The sequence below is a fragment of the Pseudophryne corroboree genome, chromosome 8, assembly GCF_028390025.1.
Source record: "Pseudophryne corroboree isolate aPseCor3 chromosome 8, aPseCor3.hap2, whole genome shotgun sequence".
Lineage (NCBI taxonomy): Eukaryota > Metazoa > Chordata > Amphibia > Anura > Myobatrachidae > Pseudophryne > Pseudophryne corroboree.
Window position 1 is genome coordinate 34,204,322 of NC_086451.1, and position 16,453 is coordinate 34,220,774.

The 16,453-nt window shown below is 47.0% G+C and overlaps 2 protein-coding genes across 10 annotated transcripts in view; one reads left to right on the plus strand and one right to left on the minus strand.

The window, feature by feature from the left end:
• Positions 1–8,248, minus strand: part of EXD3 (exonuclease 3'-5' domain containing 3) — a 347,667-nt gene extending 339,419 nt beyond the window's left edge. For 4 of the 6 annotated variants that reach the window (XM_063936229.1, XM_063936230.1, XM_063936224.1 and 1 more), the window contains exons 1-2: positions 8,066–8,248; positions 4,426–4,475 (exon numbers count right to left, since the gene is read on the minus strand). The gene's annotated coding sequence lies outside the window, so the exon portion shown is untranslated. Of the gene's footprint in view, positions 1–2,355; positions 2,478–4,411; positions 4,476–8,065 lie in introns of all 6 variants that reach the window. The other 2 variants (XM_063936225.1, XM_063936227.1) reach the window with 2 other exon arrangements.
• NOXA1 (NADPH oxidase activator 1) overlaps positions 7,134–16,453 on the plus strand; it is an 87,475-nt gene continuing 78,155 nt past the window's right edge. For 2 of the 4 annotated variants that reach the window (XM_063936231.1, XM_063936234.1), the window contains exon 1: positions 7,233–7,417. The gene's annotated coding sequence lies outside the window, so the exon portion shown is untranslated. Of the gene's footprint in view, positions 7,192–7,232; positions 7,418–16,453 lie in introns of those variants that run through there. The other 2 variants (XM_063936232.1, XM_063936235.1) reach the window with 2 other exon arrangements.

The following is a 16,453-nucleotide window of genomic DNA, read 5'->3' on the forward strand; positions in this document are numbered from 1 at the left end:
CGTATTATCAGAAATGTGTAAAACATTTTTCATTGCCTCAATCATGTAACTTGTGGCCCTACTGGAAGTCACATTTGTCTCTTCACCATCGACACTGGAGTCAGTATCCGTGTCGGCGTCTATATCTGCCATCTGAGGTAACGGGCGCTTTAGAGCCCCTGACGGCCTATGAGACGTCTGGACAGGCACAAGCTGAGTAGCCGGCTGTCTCATGTCAACCACTGTCTTTTTTACAGAGCTGACACTGTCACGTAATTTCTTCCAACAGTTCATCCACTCAGGTGTCGACCCCCTAGGGGGTGACATCACTATTACAGGCAATCTGCACCGTCTCCACATTATTTTTCTCCTCATACATGTCGACACAAAAGTACCGACATACAGCACACACACAGGGAATGCTCTGATAGAGAACAGGACCCCACTAGCCCTTTGGGGAGACAGAGGGAGAGTTTGCCAGCACACACCAGAGCGCTATATATATACAGGGATAACCTTATAGAAGTGTTTTTCCCCTTATAGCTGCTGTATAGTTAATACTGCGCCTAATTAGTGCCCCCCTCTCTTTTTTAACCCTTTCTGTAGTGTAGTAACTGCAGGGGAGAGCCAGGGAGCTTCCCTCCAACGGAGCTGTGAGGGAAAATGGCGCCAGTGTGCTGAGGAGATAAGGCCGCCGATAAGGGGGCGGAGCCTATCTCCTGTTTTTCTATGTATTCTGGCAGGGGTTAAATGCATCCATATAGCCCAGGAGCTATATGTGATGCATTTTTTTTGCCATCTAAGGTGTTTTTATTGCGTCTCAGGGCGCTCCCCCCCAGCGCCCTGCACCCTCAGTGACCGAAGTGTGAAGTGTGCTGAGAGCAATGGCGCACAGCTGCAGTGCTGTGCGCTACCTTGTTGAAGACAGGACGTCTTCTGCCGCCGATTTTCCGGACCTCTTCTGCCTTCTGGCTCTGTAAGGGGGCCGGCGGCGCGGCTCTGGGACCCATCCAAGCTGGGCCTGTGATCGTCCCTCTGGAGCTAATGTCCAGTAGCCTAAGAAGCCCAATCCACTCTGCACGCAGGTGAGTTCGCTTCTTCTCCCCTTAGTCCCTCGATGCAGTGAGCCTGTTGCCAGCAGGTCTCACTGAAAATAAAAAACCTAAACTAAAACTTTCACTAAGAAGCTCAGGAGAGCCCCTAGTGTGCACCCTTCTCGTTCGGGCACAGAGATCTAACTGAGGCTTGGAGGAGGGTCATAGGGGGAGGAGCCAGTGCACACCAGATAGTCCTAAAGCTTTCTTTAGATGTGCCCAGTCTCCTGCGGAGCCGCTATTCCCCATGGTCCTTACGGAGTCCCCAGCATCAACTTAGGACGTTAGAGAAAAACATTTCTCTGTCTGTGTCTAGAATCAGGCCCAAAAAGGTCAGACGCGTTGTAGGGACTAGCTGGGACTTCGGTATATTGAGAATCCAGCGGTGTATCTGCAACGTCTTCATGGACAGAGACACGCTGTCCATCAACTTCTCCCGAGATCTCGCCTTTATGAGGAGATCGTCAAGTATGGGATAATTGTGACCCCCTGCGCAGGAGCACCATCATTTCCGCCATTACCTTGGTGAAAATCCTCGGGGCCGTGGAAAGCCCAAACGGCAACGTCTGAAATTGGTAGCGACAGTCCTGCACTGCAAATCTCAGGAACACCTGATGAGGGGGGAATATCGGAACATGAAGGTAAGCATCCTTTATGTCCAGGGACACCATCCAATCCCCCCCCTCCAGGCTGGCGATGACCGCCCTGAGTGATTCCATCTTGAACCTCTTCAAGTACAGGTTCAGAGATTTAGGTTTAAAACGGGTCTGACCGAACCGTCCGGTTTCGGAACCACAAACAGGGTTGAGTAATATCCCTCTCCTTGCTGGAGATGAGGAACTGTGACAATCACCTGTTGAATATACAATTTTTGGATTGCCGCCAACACTAGCTCCCTCTCTGACGGGGAAGCCGGCAGAGCCGATTTGAAAAATCGGCGATGAGGCAAGTGTTCGAATTCCGGCCTGTATCCCTGCGAAACATCTCTAATGCCCAGGGATCCACCTGCGAGTAAACCCAGACGTGGCCGAAAAACCGAAGACGAGCCCCCACTAGATCTGCCTCCCCCCGGGAAGCCCCAGCGTCATGCGGTGGACTTTGCAGAGGCAGGGGAGGACTTTTGCTCTTGGGAACTAGCTGTGTGCAGCTTCCTTCCTTCCCCTGCCAACAAAGGACGATCCCCGTACCTTTTTGTTTTTATTAGAACGAAAGGACTGCATTTGATAATGAGGTGCCTTTTTTGTATGCTGCGGGGGGACATAAGGTAAGAAATTCGACTTACCCGCCGTAGCGACAAGGTCCGAGAGGCCGTCTCCAAACAACTCCTCCCCTTTGTAAGGCAAGGACTCCATATGCCGCTTTGAATCGGCATCTCCCGTCCACTGTCGGGTCCACAAGAGCCGCCTAGCAGAAATAGACATAGCATTTATTCTGGAGCTTAATAAACAAATGTCTCTCTGAGCATCTCTCATTTACAAGGCAGCATCTCTGATATGCTCTATGGTCATTTGAATAGCATCCCTATCTAAGGTGTCAATCTCCGTAGATAAGGAATCTGCCCATGCTACAACCGCACTACAAACCCAGGCCGATGCCATAGACAGTCTAGCAATAGTACCTGAATGAGTGTAAATGTGCTTTAAGGTAATTTCCTGCCTGCGATCAGCAGGTTCCTTGAGGGAAGCCGTATCCCGAGAAGGCAGTGCCACCTTTTTGGACAAGCGTGTCAGCGCCTTGTCTACTTTAGGCGAAGATTCCCAGCGTATCCTATCAGTTTGTGGAAAAGGATACGCCATAAGAATCCTTTTGGGAACTTCAGGATCCGGGGGTTCCACAGTAATATGCAAAACCTCTATAATGGCAATAATCATGTACCAAATACCTTTTGCCACCTACGGCTGTAATTTTGCATCTTCATAGTCGACACTAGAGTCAGTATCTGTGTCATCGATCTGGGATATGGTGCGCTTCTGAGACCCCGAAGGGCCTGGCGCCACAGGGACAGGCATGGACTGGCTACCTGACTGATCCCTAGCTTCTGCCTTGTCTAATCTTTTATGCAATAGATTGACATTTGCATTCAAGACATTCAGCATATCCACCCATTCTGGTGTCGGCGTTGCAGACGGCGACATGACATTCAAGCACTCCCCCTCCACATTAAGTGAGCCTTCCTCGTCAAACATGTCGACACGCGTACCGAAACACTTCACACACACACAGGGAACCCCTTTCCTGAAGACAGTATCCCTGTCAAGGCCCTTTGGAGAGACAGAGTATGCCAGCACAACACCCCAGCGCAATGATCCTGGAGACCAACACAAAATGTTTTTCCCCAGCATCGCTGTATAATATGTTATCCGCCAATTATGTGCCCCCCCCCCCCCCCCATCTCTTTTAAACACCCCTTCACCGTGTGTAAGCAGGGGAGAGTCCGGGGAGCTTCCTCTCAGCGGTGCTGTGGAGAAAAAATGGCGCTGGTGAGTGCTGAGGGAGAAGCCCCGCCCCCTCGGCGGCGGGCTTCTGTCCCGCTCAAACGTACAAAAATATGGCGGGGGCTCTTTTATATACATGTACAGTGCCCGCGGCTCCGGGGGGTGGATGCCCAGTAAAAACCTGCGTTCACCCCCTCTGGAGCTAATGGTGTCCAGTAGCCGAGGAAGCAGAGCCCATCTTAGACAAGAAGGTCTGCTCCTCTCTCCTCAGTCCCTCGATGCAGGGAGCCTGTTGCCAGCAGTGCTCCCTGTGAAAAAGTAGAGAAAAAATCCAAACAAAAATGCTTTTAGGCAGAGAACTCAGGGAGCTCTCTGCAGTGCACCCATCCTGCTCTGGGCACAGTGTAAAACTGAGGTTTGGAGAAAGGGCATAGAGGGAGGAGCCAGTGAACAACCAGAGTCCAAAGCTTTCTTAAAGTGCCATATCTCCTGCGGAGCCCGTCTATTCCCCATGGTCCTTACGGAGTCCCAGCATCCTCAAGGACGTTAGAGAAAAGAACTTTCATTCCAATGGGACCCAGAAAAGGACAGGTAGGACCCCAATTTAAAAGTGAGGGGTCCCTGGGATCCACTTTTTGGGGGGGGCTCAGCGCGATCACTGAATACCCCTGGACTACGGGGTCTCTGTCCCCATAATGTGCAATATCCACCTCTGAAGCTGACTCAAGTATCAGTTCCAGCAACGTGACATTTACCCTATAGGCTCACATTGCTGCAGCTATGCAAGCTTCTCTTAAACCCGACTAAAGTCATTTTAATGTTATTTGTTGAATAGACCCAAGTATACCCCCAAATGTGAGACGCACAAGCTGCCACGTTTCACGTGCACAGCCACCAACGCACCAAGCACTCAGTACCTGCGACGTCTGATGCGGAACCTGGATGTGCAGCGCGTTCCCGATTGTTCCTGGAAGATAAAGGACAGATAAAATGAATAAGTAGCCACAAGGAGTAGACCTCGTACTAACAATCCCTATTTTATTACAAAAGAAATACAAATGTAACCTGTGTTGCAATTCGATTACAGGTGTACTAGTACAAACATTTATTACCTTTACAAATTTGTTTAGCGGAGGGCAGGGGTGAGATCAGGGTTCATAGAGGGGTTTACGACACTTGCAGACAGAGAGGTGTAGCAGGAAATTAGGAGGATTTGCATAGATTGCTGGATTATTGTCCAGATTTAATCTAAAGTAACACTAACAGGTGGTGGACAGGGGTAACAAATATATACCAATTGATGTTTGACATTCTATTTATATTTGTTGTACAGCTGAGCAAGAGTTATTGTTATGTGTTCATTAACCTACAGAGGGAGCCACGATCATCTTGGCCTCTCTGCTGCCCCTAGGTGCACCAAGGCTTATTAGCATAAACCTTTCATCTCTTGTTCTCAGCTGCAATACAATACAGAGAGAACAATACAGCAGGGGATTAACGGGGTCATTCCGACCCGCTCGCTGCAGTTTATCGCAGCGATCTGGTCGGATCTGCGCATGCGCCAGCGCATGCCAGATAGCCGAAGGCCGTCGTTGCCTAGCGATCACCTCTGCCTGATTGACAGGCGGTCGCTGGGCGGGAGGGGGCTGGACGGCGGCGTTTCAGCCGCCGTTTAGGGGGCGCGGTCCGGCCAACGCAGGCGTGGTCAGATCGTTGGGGGGGGGGGGGGGGCGTGGCGGCTGCGTGACGTCACATGCAGCCGCTGTGACCCGGGCAGCGAAGAGGTTCTCCCGGCCAGCTGCAGGAGCTGCGCTGGCCGGGAGTTACTCCTCAAATGCAAAAGCATCGCCGCTATGCGATGCTTTTGCATTTCTGCGGGTAGGGGGGAGCCGACACGGACATGCGGGGCGGGATAGCCCTGTGCTGGGCGTCCACCCGCATTTAGCACAGCTACGATCAACTCGGAATGACCCCCTAAGTCATTACAGCAGGGGATTAAGTCCGACTGCCCTGGCTTCAATAACCCTATTAAAGGGATAGATGAGCATGGCTCCATCTGTAAATGCAGTGTTTGGTTGTTAATATGCAGTGGCCTGCAAAAGTATTCAACCCCCTGAATAACAACTGATAAACGTCAGGAAGCTGAATAAGTGAATTAGTTCGCCAATAGAAGAAGGGTGTTGTATGATTTGTTGACAGCTATGTCGACAGGAGAATGCTGACTTTGCCGAACTGTAGATGAGCAGCAGGTCATCAATGGTCATGTTGACATTCGTGTTTACCTGGATATGTCGACGATCAACTGTCGACAAACCATCCCTGGTGGTCTCTTACCGTCTTACCAGCAGCTCCAGCTCTGGTTCCGGGTGACCGTCACCTCCGGGTCAGACCTCTAAGGGACCGGCGGATTTTGCAAGTATTTACCCACTATCCCTTATCCTAAAACTCCCCCACTAGCAGCCTTACCCTAAGTCTCCCAGTGGCATCTAACCCTAGCCGTTGGAATCGTCAGAATGCCAACATTTTAAATGGCGACGTGGTAACGGTCTACCAGGTCATCATTCTAAGGAAGGTGATGTTGACGGGACCGTGTCAACAGTTTGCATGTCAGCCATGTGACCGGATACCCATGGGACAGGAAGACAACAAGGGACAAAGGATAGATCCTTGTGGAATCCCAACAGAAAGTAGGAGGAGGGGAAGGATGTTACATTGGTAGAGAAGCTGAATGGGCAGTTGGAGAATTAGAAAGTGAACCAGGAAAACAGTCAGAGGCCAATGGAGAGAATGTTGTGTATGATCAAAAGTGAGGACAGCGGCGGAGAGATCCAACAGGATGGGGGGGTTTCAAGGTTACCCTTAAGGGTTAATTCCATTAACCACGAGTAAATGCCTCATACAGTAGCCCCGGACCCTTAGCTTTTGTGAGCCAAGGGTGAGATGAAGTGCCATTGCCAGCGCTTCCAAGCCATTGCATCCTTCTTCAGAATTGGCGAGGTGAGCTTGTGTTTGACAGAGAATGTGCCAGGGAGGAGAGACAGGTTGAAGTCGGGATGGCCATCGCATCGTGATGGTTCGCAACCATCAATGTTTTTGCTGCGATGTCAGTGGTTTTACCATTCGATTGCGGCATTCGGATGTTTGCAGACATCAAATGGTAAACATTTTACGGTGTGGCATTGGTCCCGCCCCCAGTCCCATCCACGGCCGGCCACTCCATAGAGGGTTTGCGCATGCATGGCCGCAGAGCTTTGCACACTCAAACAGGGATTTTTTCGCGATGGCGCACATTTTTTTTCTATCAAATTCTTTTGATGCGACGGTCAGTTACCATCGCATCGAAAGATTCGATAGCAGAAGCCCAGCCCATCATTTGATGGTGGGCTTCCGAGGTCCATCCGTAGGTTAAGGGCGTGGGTATGCGGAAAAGTCAGGAGGGAATAAAGTCAACCAGGCTGTTTGTAGGGCAAGAGGATTATTTACTTTAAAAACCATACTCAAGGACGGAGGGTGGATGGGGAGCGTGGAAGAATGCGGGTGGGGTTTGTCATGAGTGGGCTTACCATACTATCCCTTTAAACCAGGACAGTCATGGATTACACAGGTTCTGTGGCTGATTATAACCAGGTGAGATGCAGGCTTGAAGTCATCCAGCCACAGAACCTGATTGATGGGATAGTGTGGTAAGCCTAGTGATAAAAGTATATCGTGCCAAATGGTCTCAGTTTGGTCTTTGAAATAGGTGGCAAATTCATCGGCTTTGATGGAGGAAGGGGCAGGGGGCAGACAAGTAATGTGTACAAATAGGGGTCAATCCAATTAGCCCTGAGCTGCCATTGAAACACCCCGACTTGCACATTTTTGAACACAGCTATACAGGGCTGCGGACACATATCAACGAGGTTGGAGGTACTGTAAGTGCGGCATATAGTCATATTCTATACAATAATGTCTGTCATATAGTTGTATGGGTTGGGTATAAGTGACCGGCGCTTGGAATTCCTACGGTCACCATACAGACGCCGGGATCCCAGGGATTAGAATGCCGGCATGGTGTGGGAGGGGCAAACGCAACGAAGCCACGCTGCTGCCTCGGTGGCGAGCCCACAGGTTCTATTCCCTCTATGGGTGTCAGGATGTTGAGGGGGTGGGATACAGGCGTCGGTTACCCCATGTACCCCCACTCTCAGTAACTGTAATGTTTTATTCTAATTCCCCATTATTTTCTATCTGTAATAATGCTCACAGGTCACCAGTACTGGCTCAAAGTCCTGGTAGATTCTCCCCCCAACAGGCCAGGACATCAGGGTGTCCCTTTTGGTAATCAAGAAAATCAGCAACGCTGGCTTCAAACATACACAGTCAAACAAGGATATCCTGCAGCTCTGGCCTGTCTGGAAGACACCAGGAAGCACATTTATTACGGTAGCGTATTACGTTCCACTCACTACTATGCCATCTATGCATACATTTACGGATGAGCCACTGCTCTCCATAGACTCGAGGGCCCCGGGCCCCCAGGTACTCAGTGAACCGGCTGCCCCTCCATATACTCACTGCCGTAGTCGCTTTAGCCGAGCACTGTCTCACCGCCTTATTCTCCGCAAAAGCTTTCCTCACTCGGAACCTTTCTCACGTGGCATCTGTGCATTCCGGGCGGGTTATAGGTGACGGACTAAAGCCAGAGTGAAGCCGCGGATCCCCCTGCGCACGCTTCCGGGTTTCCATGGGAACAGACAAGGCCTGGAGAGCATGGAAGCGGAAGTAGCATTTCCTATATTATAGACACCAAGCTAAATGGAATGTTAGTGCGTCATGTGCACGTCAGCACTAAGCAGCAGATCCCTAACACCTGTATGAGGAAAATATATATATATATATATATATATATATATATATATATATATATATAGCATTCCAAATAAAGGCACTCAGGAGACTTTGTAAATGAATCAATGCAGCTTGTATTGGCAAATTACGTCAAACGTTTTCGGGGTCACAGCCCCTTCCTCAGGACCACACCAACATATAGCATAAGCCACGAACCCAACCTATATACCACACAGGTAATCATACTCACCTGAGCAGAGATCAGAACAGCGCGCTCTCAACCCTCGTCGCGGCAGTCAACGCTGTTTCCGGCGGGCTGAAGCAGTCACTATGGAAACGGCATCGCGTTCCACACAGCACCGCTTCCGTGTTCCACCCGGTCACAACGTCACTTCCGACTCACAGGGGAGACCCGCTGTCCGCACAGCACAGGGAGAACTCTATTACCCGAACCCCAATTGTAATAAAAACAATACCAGCCCCATAATCTCAGCTCGATACACATCTGAATATTCAAGATTTAGATGTGTATCGAGCTGAGATTATGTCGCAATTGGGGGACACAGAGGTATACAAAAAATTAAATGGTGACCCTACAAATAAATATCAGAAGGAACTTCAAGGTATTTTGAAATCAGCCGTGGATAATGGACTGATTCCTAAAAAAGTATATGATGCACTCACAGTGTTACATCCGGTAACACCGGTTTTATATACCTTGCCAAAATTACATAAGAATCCTCTGTGTCCGCCAGGCCGCCCCACGTAATTCGCTTTTTCAGCCTGTGTCACAGTTACTTGATTGCATTGTTCAGCCCTTGTTGTCCAGGAAGAAGTCGTTTCTTAAAGATATGACCTCATTCTTGAACCAATTGATGAATTTAAAGGATATCCCTGCTGATACCCTGATGTGTTGTCTGGACGTGTCCAGTTTATACACGTCTATACCTCACACGGGGGGTATGACAGCTATGAGAGAATTCTTATTGCAGTTCTTATTGTGTTCTGACTTCGACCATGACCTGTTTTTGCATTTGTTGGAACTTACCTTGAACCGGAATTATTTCCTGTTCGATGGACAGTTCTTTCTTCAGCTACAAGGGTGTGCCATGGGATCTTCCGTGGCCCCCCCGTATGCAAATATTTTTATATTTCAACAGGAAGAGCGCATGTTTTTACATAATGAACATGCCAGTGACTATATATTCTGGTATACCAGATATATAGATTACATTTTTTTACTTTGGACAGGAGGTGAGGATAGGTTTGTGAAACTTATGGAGGAGGTCAATGCGTTGGACTCCCCCAATAAGTTCACTTACAAGTGTGACTCAGCTGAGGCAGTATTTTTGGATGTTAAAATAATGTTCACAAACGGCAGTTTCGAGACGACAGTTCATCATAAACCTACAGATAGGAATACCTTCCTTATGGCCTCTAGCCATCACCCAGATGCTTTAAAGAAGGGGCTTCCGAGATCACAGATGATGCGGTATGCCCGCATCACCAGTGATCCTGTAAAGTTATCATCCCTTTTGGATGGCTTAATTGAGAAGTTTGTTAGTAGAGGTTATGATTTGAGTGTACTTAGGAAACAAAAAGAAGAGGTTACCAATTTGTCTAGAGATGTACTTTTACAACCAGCCGTTAGAAGGAATGATAAGATCCTTCCGTGGGCTTCGGATTTCATGACTGCCAGCCCTATTGTAAAAAGAGCTACTAGGGCGTTGTGGCCCATAGTGAAATCTGATTCTGACTTACATTGCTTCAGTGAGGTGAAACCAGTGACCGCTTTTCGTAGGGGGCGTAATCTACGAGATAGGCTTGTGAAGACAGATATCACAGGTAGAAATATGCCTATACCCAGTAATGTGTACTTTAAAGCCCCTGGATGTTACAAGTGCACTCAGTGCACTACTTGTAGTCACATGATCCCTTGTAAATCCTTCCGACATGCTCATGTCGACAGGATCTATGATATACGATTTGTAATGTCTTGTAATTCCTCTTTTGTTGTTTACATTGTGGTCTGTCCCTGTGGATTATTCTACGTGGGTCAGACCACTCGTAAATTTAGTGAGAGGATGGTGAAGGGTTAACTCTTCTGTCTTTGTAAATATTACTTTTTATATGATCAATTTCCTTATAATAGTTACAGTGTAAAAGTGAATATTTCTACCTCCCTAATGAAGGGTTAAAACATGCTATATGAACTGTTATGTGTTTGCATAGATACGTACTACCATGTGTCGGGTACCTTTATCTCCTCATACAATACCAGGCTTGTATGTGTCTGTTTCTCAAGGACAGTTCTATACCAGATGAAACCTGTTATTTTTACTTCTGTGTGTTACAGACTTTGTTAAATGTTTTGAGAAACTTGTAGAAAACCCATATATGGACATCCGCCTTATCAATTCTGCCTGGTAACTACTAACGAGCCAATGAGAGTGTAGCAACATGTCAGTTACACCCATATACGTTGTCTTTTATACTTTTGTTAAACGAACAATAAACCAGTGTGAATCTTTACTGCTTGTGTTGTGCATGTAACTCATAGCATGAAGGTTTACACTCCCAGACGTCTGAGAGGCCATCACATCGAGGGTTAAAGAATAGAGGGGCATATCCTTTCAAAATGGGGGCTACGTCCGCGATTCAGTGATCGTCCCTGGATGGTAAAGATAGAGAATTTATTGTCTGTCTTTGCCATACGGGATTGCGGTCATACACTGAAGCTGAATCCGTGTCAGTGTTCTGGGAACACGTGACCAAACATCTTTAATGTCTGGGACTTAAAGATACGTCTGAGAAGGGACCAGGGGTCCAAGCGCAATTCTCCAAAGACGTTAGTATCTGGGATACTTAAAATAGACCTGGGAGTCTATACATAACGTGACGTTAGTATCTGGGATACTTAAAATAGACCTGGGGTCTATACGTAACGTAGAGAATACCTCGATTTGATCGTCTATATATTTTTGTATGCTTGTAGTGAGATAAGTTCTTATATTTGGTCCAGACGGCTGGTAAGTTTTCGTCTGCCAGATATCTTTACTCAAACACTTTTCCTGCTTCCTGTTTAAAACGCTGTATTTTTCTGACATCTTGTACGAATGGTAAGTATCGTACACGTCAAAAGATTTCATGTTCTCACTGTGCAGATAATATTGTGATATTGTCAATGACTAATTAACTGGTTAGCTGATGCATGTATAGTAGAGTGTTGTACATTTTAGATATTTTCTTTTAAAGTTGTACTGTTGATTTATATTACTGTCTGACAATGGGCTCTAGTCAGAGTAAAAAAAAAACTGCATATCCCCCGCCCCTCCCTGGTGAGACATGCAAGATGTATGTCGCCCGCAACTCTACCTCAGAGTATTACTTAGTTAACCCATGGGTGGATAATTTAGCGGGATGGACAGAGAAAGCAGGACAGGACCCATTCCTACGGGAAGGCAGTAATTACCTTTTCTATATGGAGGTTTAAAAAAAAAAATGTCAGTTCCCAACAGCACAGAAGCGAAGCAGTAAAAAACTGTAAATCTTTGAAAAACCCTCTGCCTCCCCCTTGCATTCCAATGTATCCTGCGCTCGGAGACACAGATCTCTTGGCAGCAGTAACCCTTTCACACCAAATGGGATTGCCTCCAGCTCCACTGCTAGAAAATGCGTCCACTAGCTCTATCCCTAACGCACCAATAACCCAGAGTTTAGATAATAGTAAAACACTGTCCCAAGCCCACTATTACCCTCGATGGCTGTATATCTTATTTGCGCAAAGCTTGCAAAGGACGCAGCTATACATCTATATGAGAAAGAGGCTGCAGGGTGTTTTGATGTAAAGAAACCTGCGCCCACTCATAACTATCAGAACTCCAGACGCTTTGACAGACAGAACCAACCCCGCAGTCAGGGAAGATTCCAAAGACCCCGCGCACAGACGGGGCCCGGAGGAGGGTATCCCAGCCTTTATTCAACTCACCCGTCATAGTAAAGATTCACCTCTGCTGCCACTTATTATAAATGGAAGTAAAATTCCCTTTTTAGTGGACAGCGGTGCAACAACCAGTGTTTTGTGTTCTGACCTATGCAGTATCCCCTCTCACCAGAAAAGATAGAAGGTCTCCGCCCCATGATACAGCAATTCTTACAACAGGGTATTCTCAGACATATTGTATCACCATACTGTACTCCTGTGAACCCTGTTGCCAAAGCTGATGGCAGTATAAGATTTGTACAGAATCTCAGAGCGATCAATCAGCTAATTGTCCCAATTGCACCAATTGTTCCAGATGTAAACTCACTCATTTCTGCAATCCCTGCAGATGCTGCGTTCTTCTCTGTAATTGATTTGAAGAATGCCTTTTTTCAGCATACCTGTAGATTCACAGACACAATTACTTTTTGCCTTTTCTTTTGAGGGTAAACAACTTACCTGGTGCAGATTATTGACGCACCTGTTGTCTCCAGGCCACATTGAGGCCCTGGCAACCTCACCATGGTTCAGTCCTGCTACAGTATGCAGATGATCTGCTGCTCTGTAGTAAAACTGAGGAGGCCTGCCGAGAGGATGGTGTTTCATTACTAAACTGGCTTTGTGAATGTGGACACAAGGTGTCCAAAATAAAAATGCAATGGTGTAAAAAGCATGTTGATTACTTAGGTTTTGTGCTCACTCAGGGAGAGAGGAAAATCAGTCCACAACGCACACAGTCTGTATTGGGCCTGGTCACCCCAACTACCCAGAGGGAACTACTGTCCTTCCTGGGTATGGTAAATTACTGCAGACAGTGGATATCTGATTGCTCTTATTATGATAACATTTTGAGACAAGCCACACTGAAGGACAAACCTAAAACTGTACAATGGTCACAAGAAATGTTAACTGCATATGAAAGTTTAAAATGTATGTTGATGAAAAGTCCGGCACTTGGCCTCCCCAATTATGTACTACCTTTCCATCTATATGCAAGGGACAATTGTAAAACCATGGCGGGGGTGCTCACACAGTTTCATGGAGGGAAGTTGCGCCCCGTGGCATTTTTTTCCCAAAGTCATGCCAGTGTCTGTGCAAGGTATGCCTGCCTGCCTCAGGGCTTTGGCAGCCTGTGCAATGGTTGCAGAAATGGCCACTACCCTCACTTTAGGCCACATCACAGTACTCCACACCACACATGATGTCCTGGCAATACTTAAAGGCTTGCACACACAGCACATGTCAGCACAACGCCTTAGTGGATATGAAGTACTCCTTTTGAGTAACCCTACCCTTACCATTAAGTACACTGCTGGTTCTTCTGGCCCTGCACCCATTCTCAATGCCCTTTTAGGCTTGAAAGGTCCCGAGGATGAACCACCCGACCTACATGACTGTGCTGCTTCCATTGAAGCTGAAACTTCTCCCAGACTTGACATGTCTCCCGTTCACATACCAGGCTGGCTATGCCATTGTCACCCTCCCTGACACTGTGTTGGAAACCCTGCCAACACCTTATCAGTCCGCGCAAGCTGCAGAACTCATTGCACTCACTAGAGCATGTCCCTCCCTTGACAACGTCCATCTGCTCACTCAACTTCAAGCTGCTGCGACTAATACTGATCTCTCCGACTGGACTTACCCAATTCTGCAGAAAAAATCCTAAATCAGGATTAATCTGCAAAGAGGGGAAACCCTGTATACCCCAGTCCAGTGCCCCTTTGCTCGTTGCCCATTGCCGTGGTGTTGGTCACCGTGGTGAAGCCACAACACTCCTCCTACTAACCAATGATTTTTATGTTACTAATGCCAAATCACTTGTGGACCAGTATGTTAGCAGATGCATCACTTGCCTCAGGAACAACCCTAATAAAGCTAAACACCAGCATCTTGAATACCCCACCACCCCTTTTACACACTTACAAATTGATTTTACCCATATCCCTGGTACAGGTAAACAAGAATATGCCCTGGTCATTGTAGATATGTTCTCCCGCTGGCCAGAAGTATTCCTAACTAAGTCAGAGGATGCCAAGATAGTAGCAAGAATCCTAACACAGAAAATCATCCCTAGATGGGGGTGCCCCCTGCAAATAAATAGTGATAAAGGCTCAGCCTTTACAGCCAAAATCACACAGGCCTTAGTAAAAGCTCTGCAGGTGGAGTGGAAGTTTCACATCCCGTACCACCTGCAGAGTTCAGGGGTCGTAGGAAGAATGAATAGGACCCTCAAAGACAAACTAAGGAAGGCCACAGGAGGTACCTTCCACAAGTGGAAGCAGGTCCTTCCCATTATCCTAGCAGAAATCAGAATGACCCCACAGAAAACTCTAGGATACTCACCCTTTGAAATACTAATGGGTAGACCCTTTTCCTACACCCTGGGCTAAGAAACCACTAGTAATACAGGAAGGAGATCTAGAACTCATCAGAGAAGAGTATGTCAGGTCCCTGATAACAAAACTGAATGAAATTGAACATGAGGTTGTTTGTAAAAACCCTTTGAATCCACAGGAACCTACACACCCCTTTAAAGTCGGAGACAGAGTCGTGGTGAAGGTGCTCCCCAGGAACAAGAGCCCAGGAGACTTCACCTATGGTCCAGAGACAGAGGTCGTAGCAGTTACCCGAACAGCAGTCCTGACAGAGGAAAGTCCTACCTGGATCCATGCATCCCGAGTAAAAAAGGTTCCTAGACCAGACCTAGAGAGGGAAGCAAGTGATTCCAGTGAGGTACGAACCGGGGCAGACAGCCCTGACCTCCCACCTAGCGAAGACAGAAGAACAGAAAACGATGAAGAACCTGCCCCCTATCTCTATCCTGGGGACTATCTCGATAGCCCTACTGGCCCTCATTCACCTCACAATATGTGAAGTCGACATCACACAAACAGATGGGGTCCCCACCTTGTGGTACAATTCCTCCAATACACACGTAGCCACATACATCCTTGATTATTTCATGTTCCCTAAACTTGCTGACAACAAACATTTCATACAGCAGAAAAGGAAATCAGGAATGTCTGAGACAGTATATATTTGTGTTACTGACGAATGGTACTATGACATTAGATATTATGGATCTAATTGTAATTCCTGGGAAGCTGTGGGGTGGAATACAGGAACAGATTGGGGATATCGCCCATCAGCTGCCAGAAACAGATATGGTCAACATCTGAACTTACTTCAAAGATTGTCTATTCATAAAATGGAAGAGGGCCCAGACTCATATCGGTTCAGGCTAAACATAGTGCATCCCAGCAACCGGGATAATGCAACTTATGTAGTTGGTATATGGTGGCAAGCAGGATACTATAGTGCAAGACAAAGGTTTTATTTGTGGGACATGTATAAAAACCCAAAATACCAGCCTAAAATTGCTCCCCAAAACAAACCTTTAAAGCCCCATATTGCCACTTCTAAAGATATGGTGGCTATTACTAACCCTACCTTTGAAGACACCCTAGCTATTGAAACTGGTTTCTCTGACATTAATTTTTGGTTGGAATGGATGAAGTATAGTGCTAACAAACACAATAAAAGCAACTGTTATGTCTGTGGCAAATCTAGGCCCCACCTAGGTACAGTGCCCCTTAATATACCCCTAGAACAAGAAAAATGTTTTTTCAGCCTTTTTAATGACACCAAAACAAATGACAGTCAGTGCGAAATGTGGAAAAGGGAATATCCCATATTGTCAAAAAATCCCAACCCAGGAAGCACCATAACCATATATCCTGGAAACTATACCTGTTATACATCTAACACCACCACAGGGAGAAATTTAAAAACCTTCCCACCAGGGTATTGTGCAAATAAAAGAACAACTGTTTTAGTCAACCAAACTAGATCATTAGGCGACATTTATTACATATGTGGGGATATGAAGCTTAGAATTAAATTAGACACACCATGGTATGGTGAGTGTGCCCTGGCCAAAGTCATAATGCCACTCCTAATGATCACCGATGACCCCACTCCTCCCTCTAATACTCCTGCTAATCGAAAGAAAAGAGCACTCCCAGGAGGTAGCTTTGACCCCCACGTATACATTGATGCTATAGGGGTCCCAAGAGGTGTTCCAAATGAGTTCAAAGCTAGAGATGAGGTGGCTGCGGGTTTTGAGTCATTGT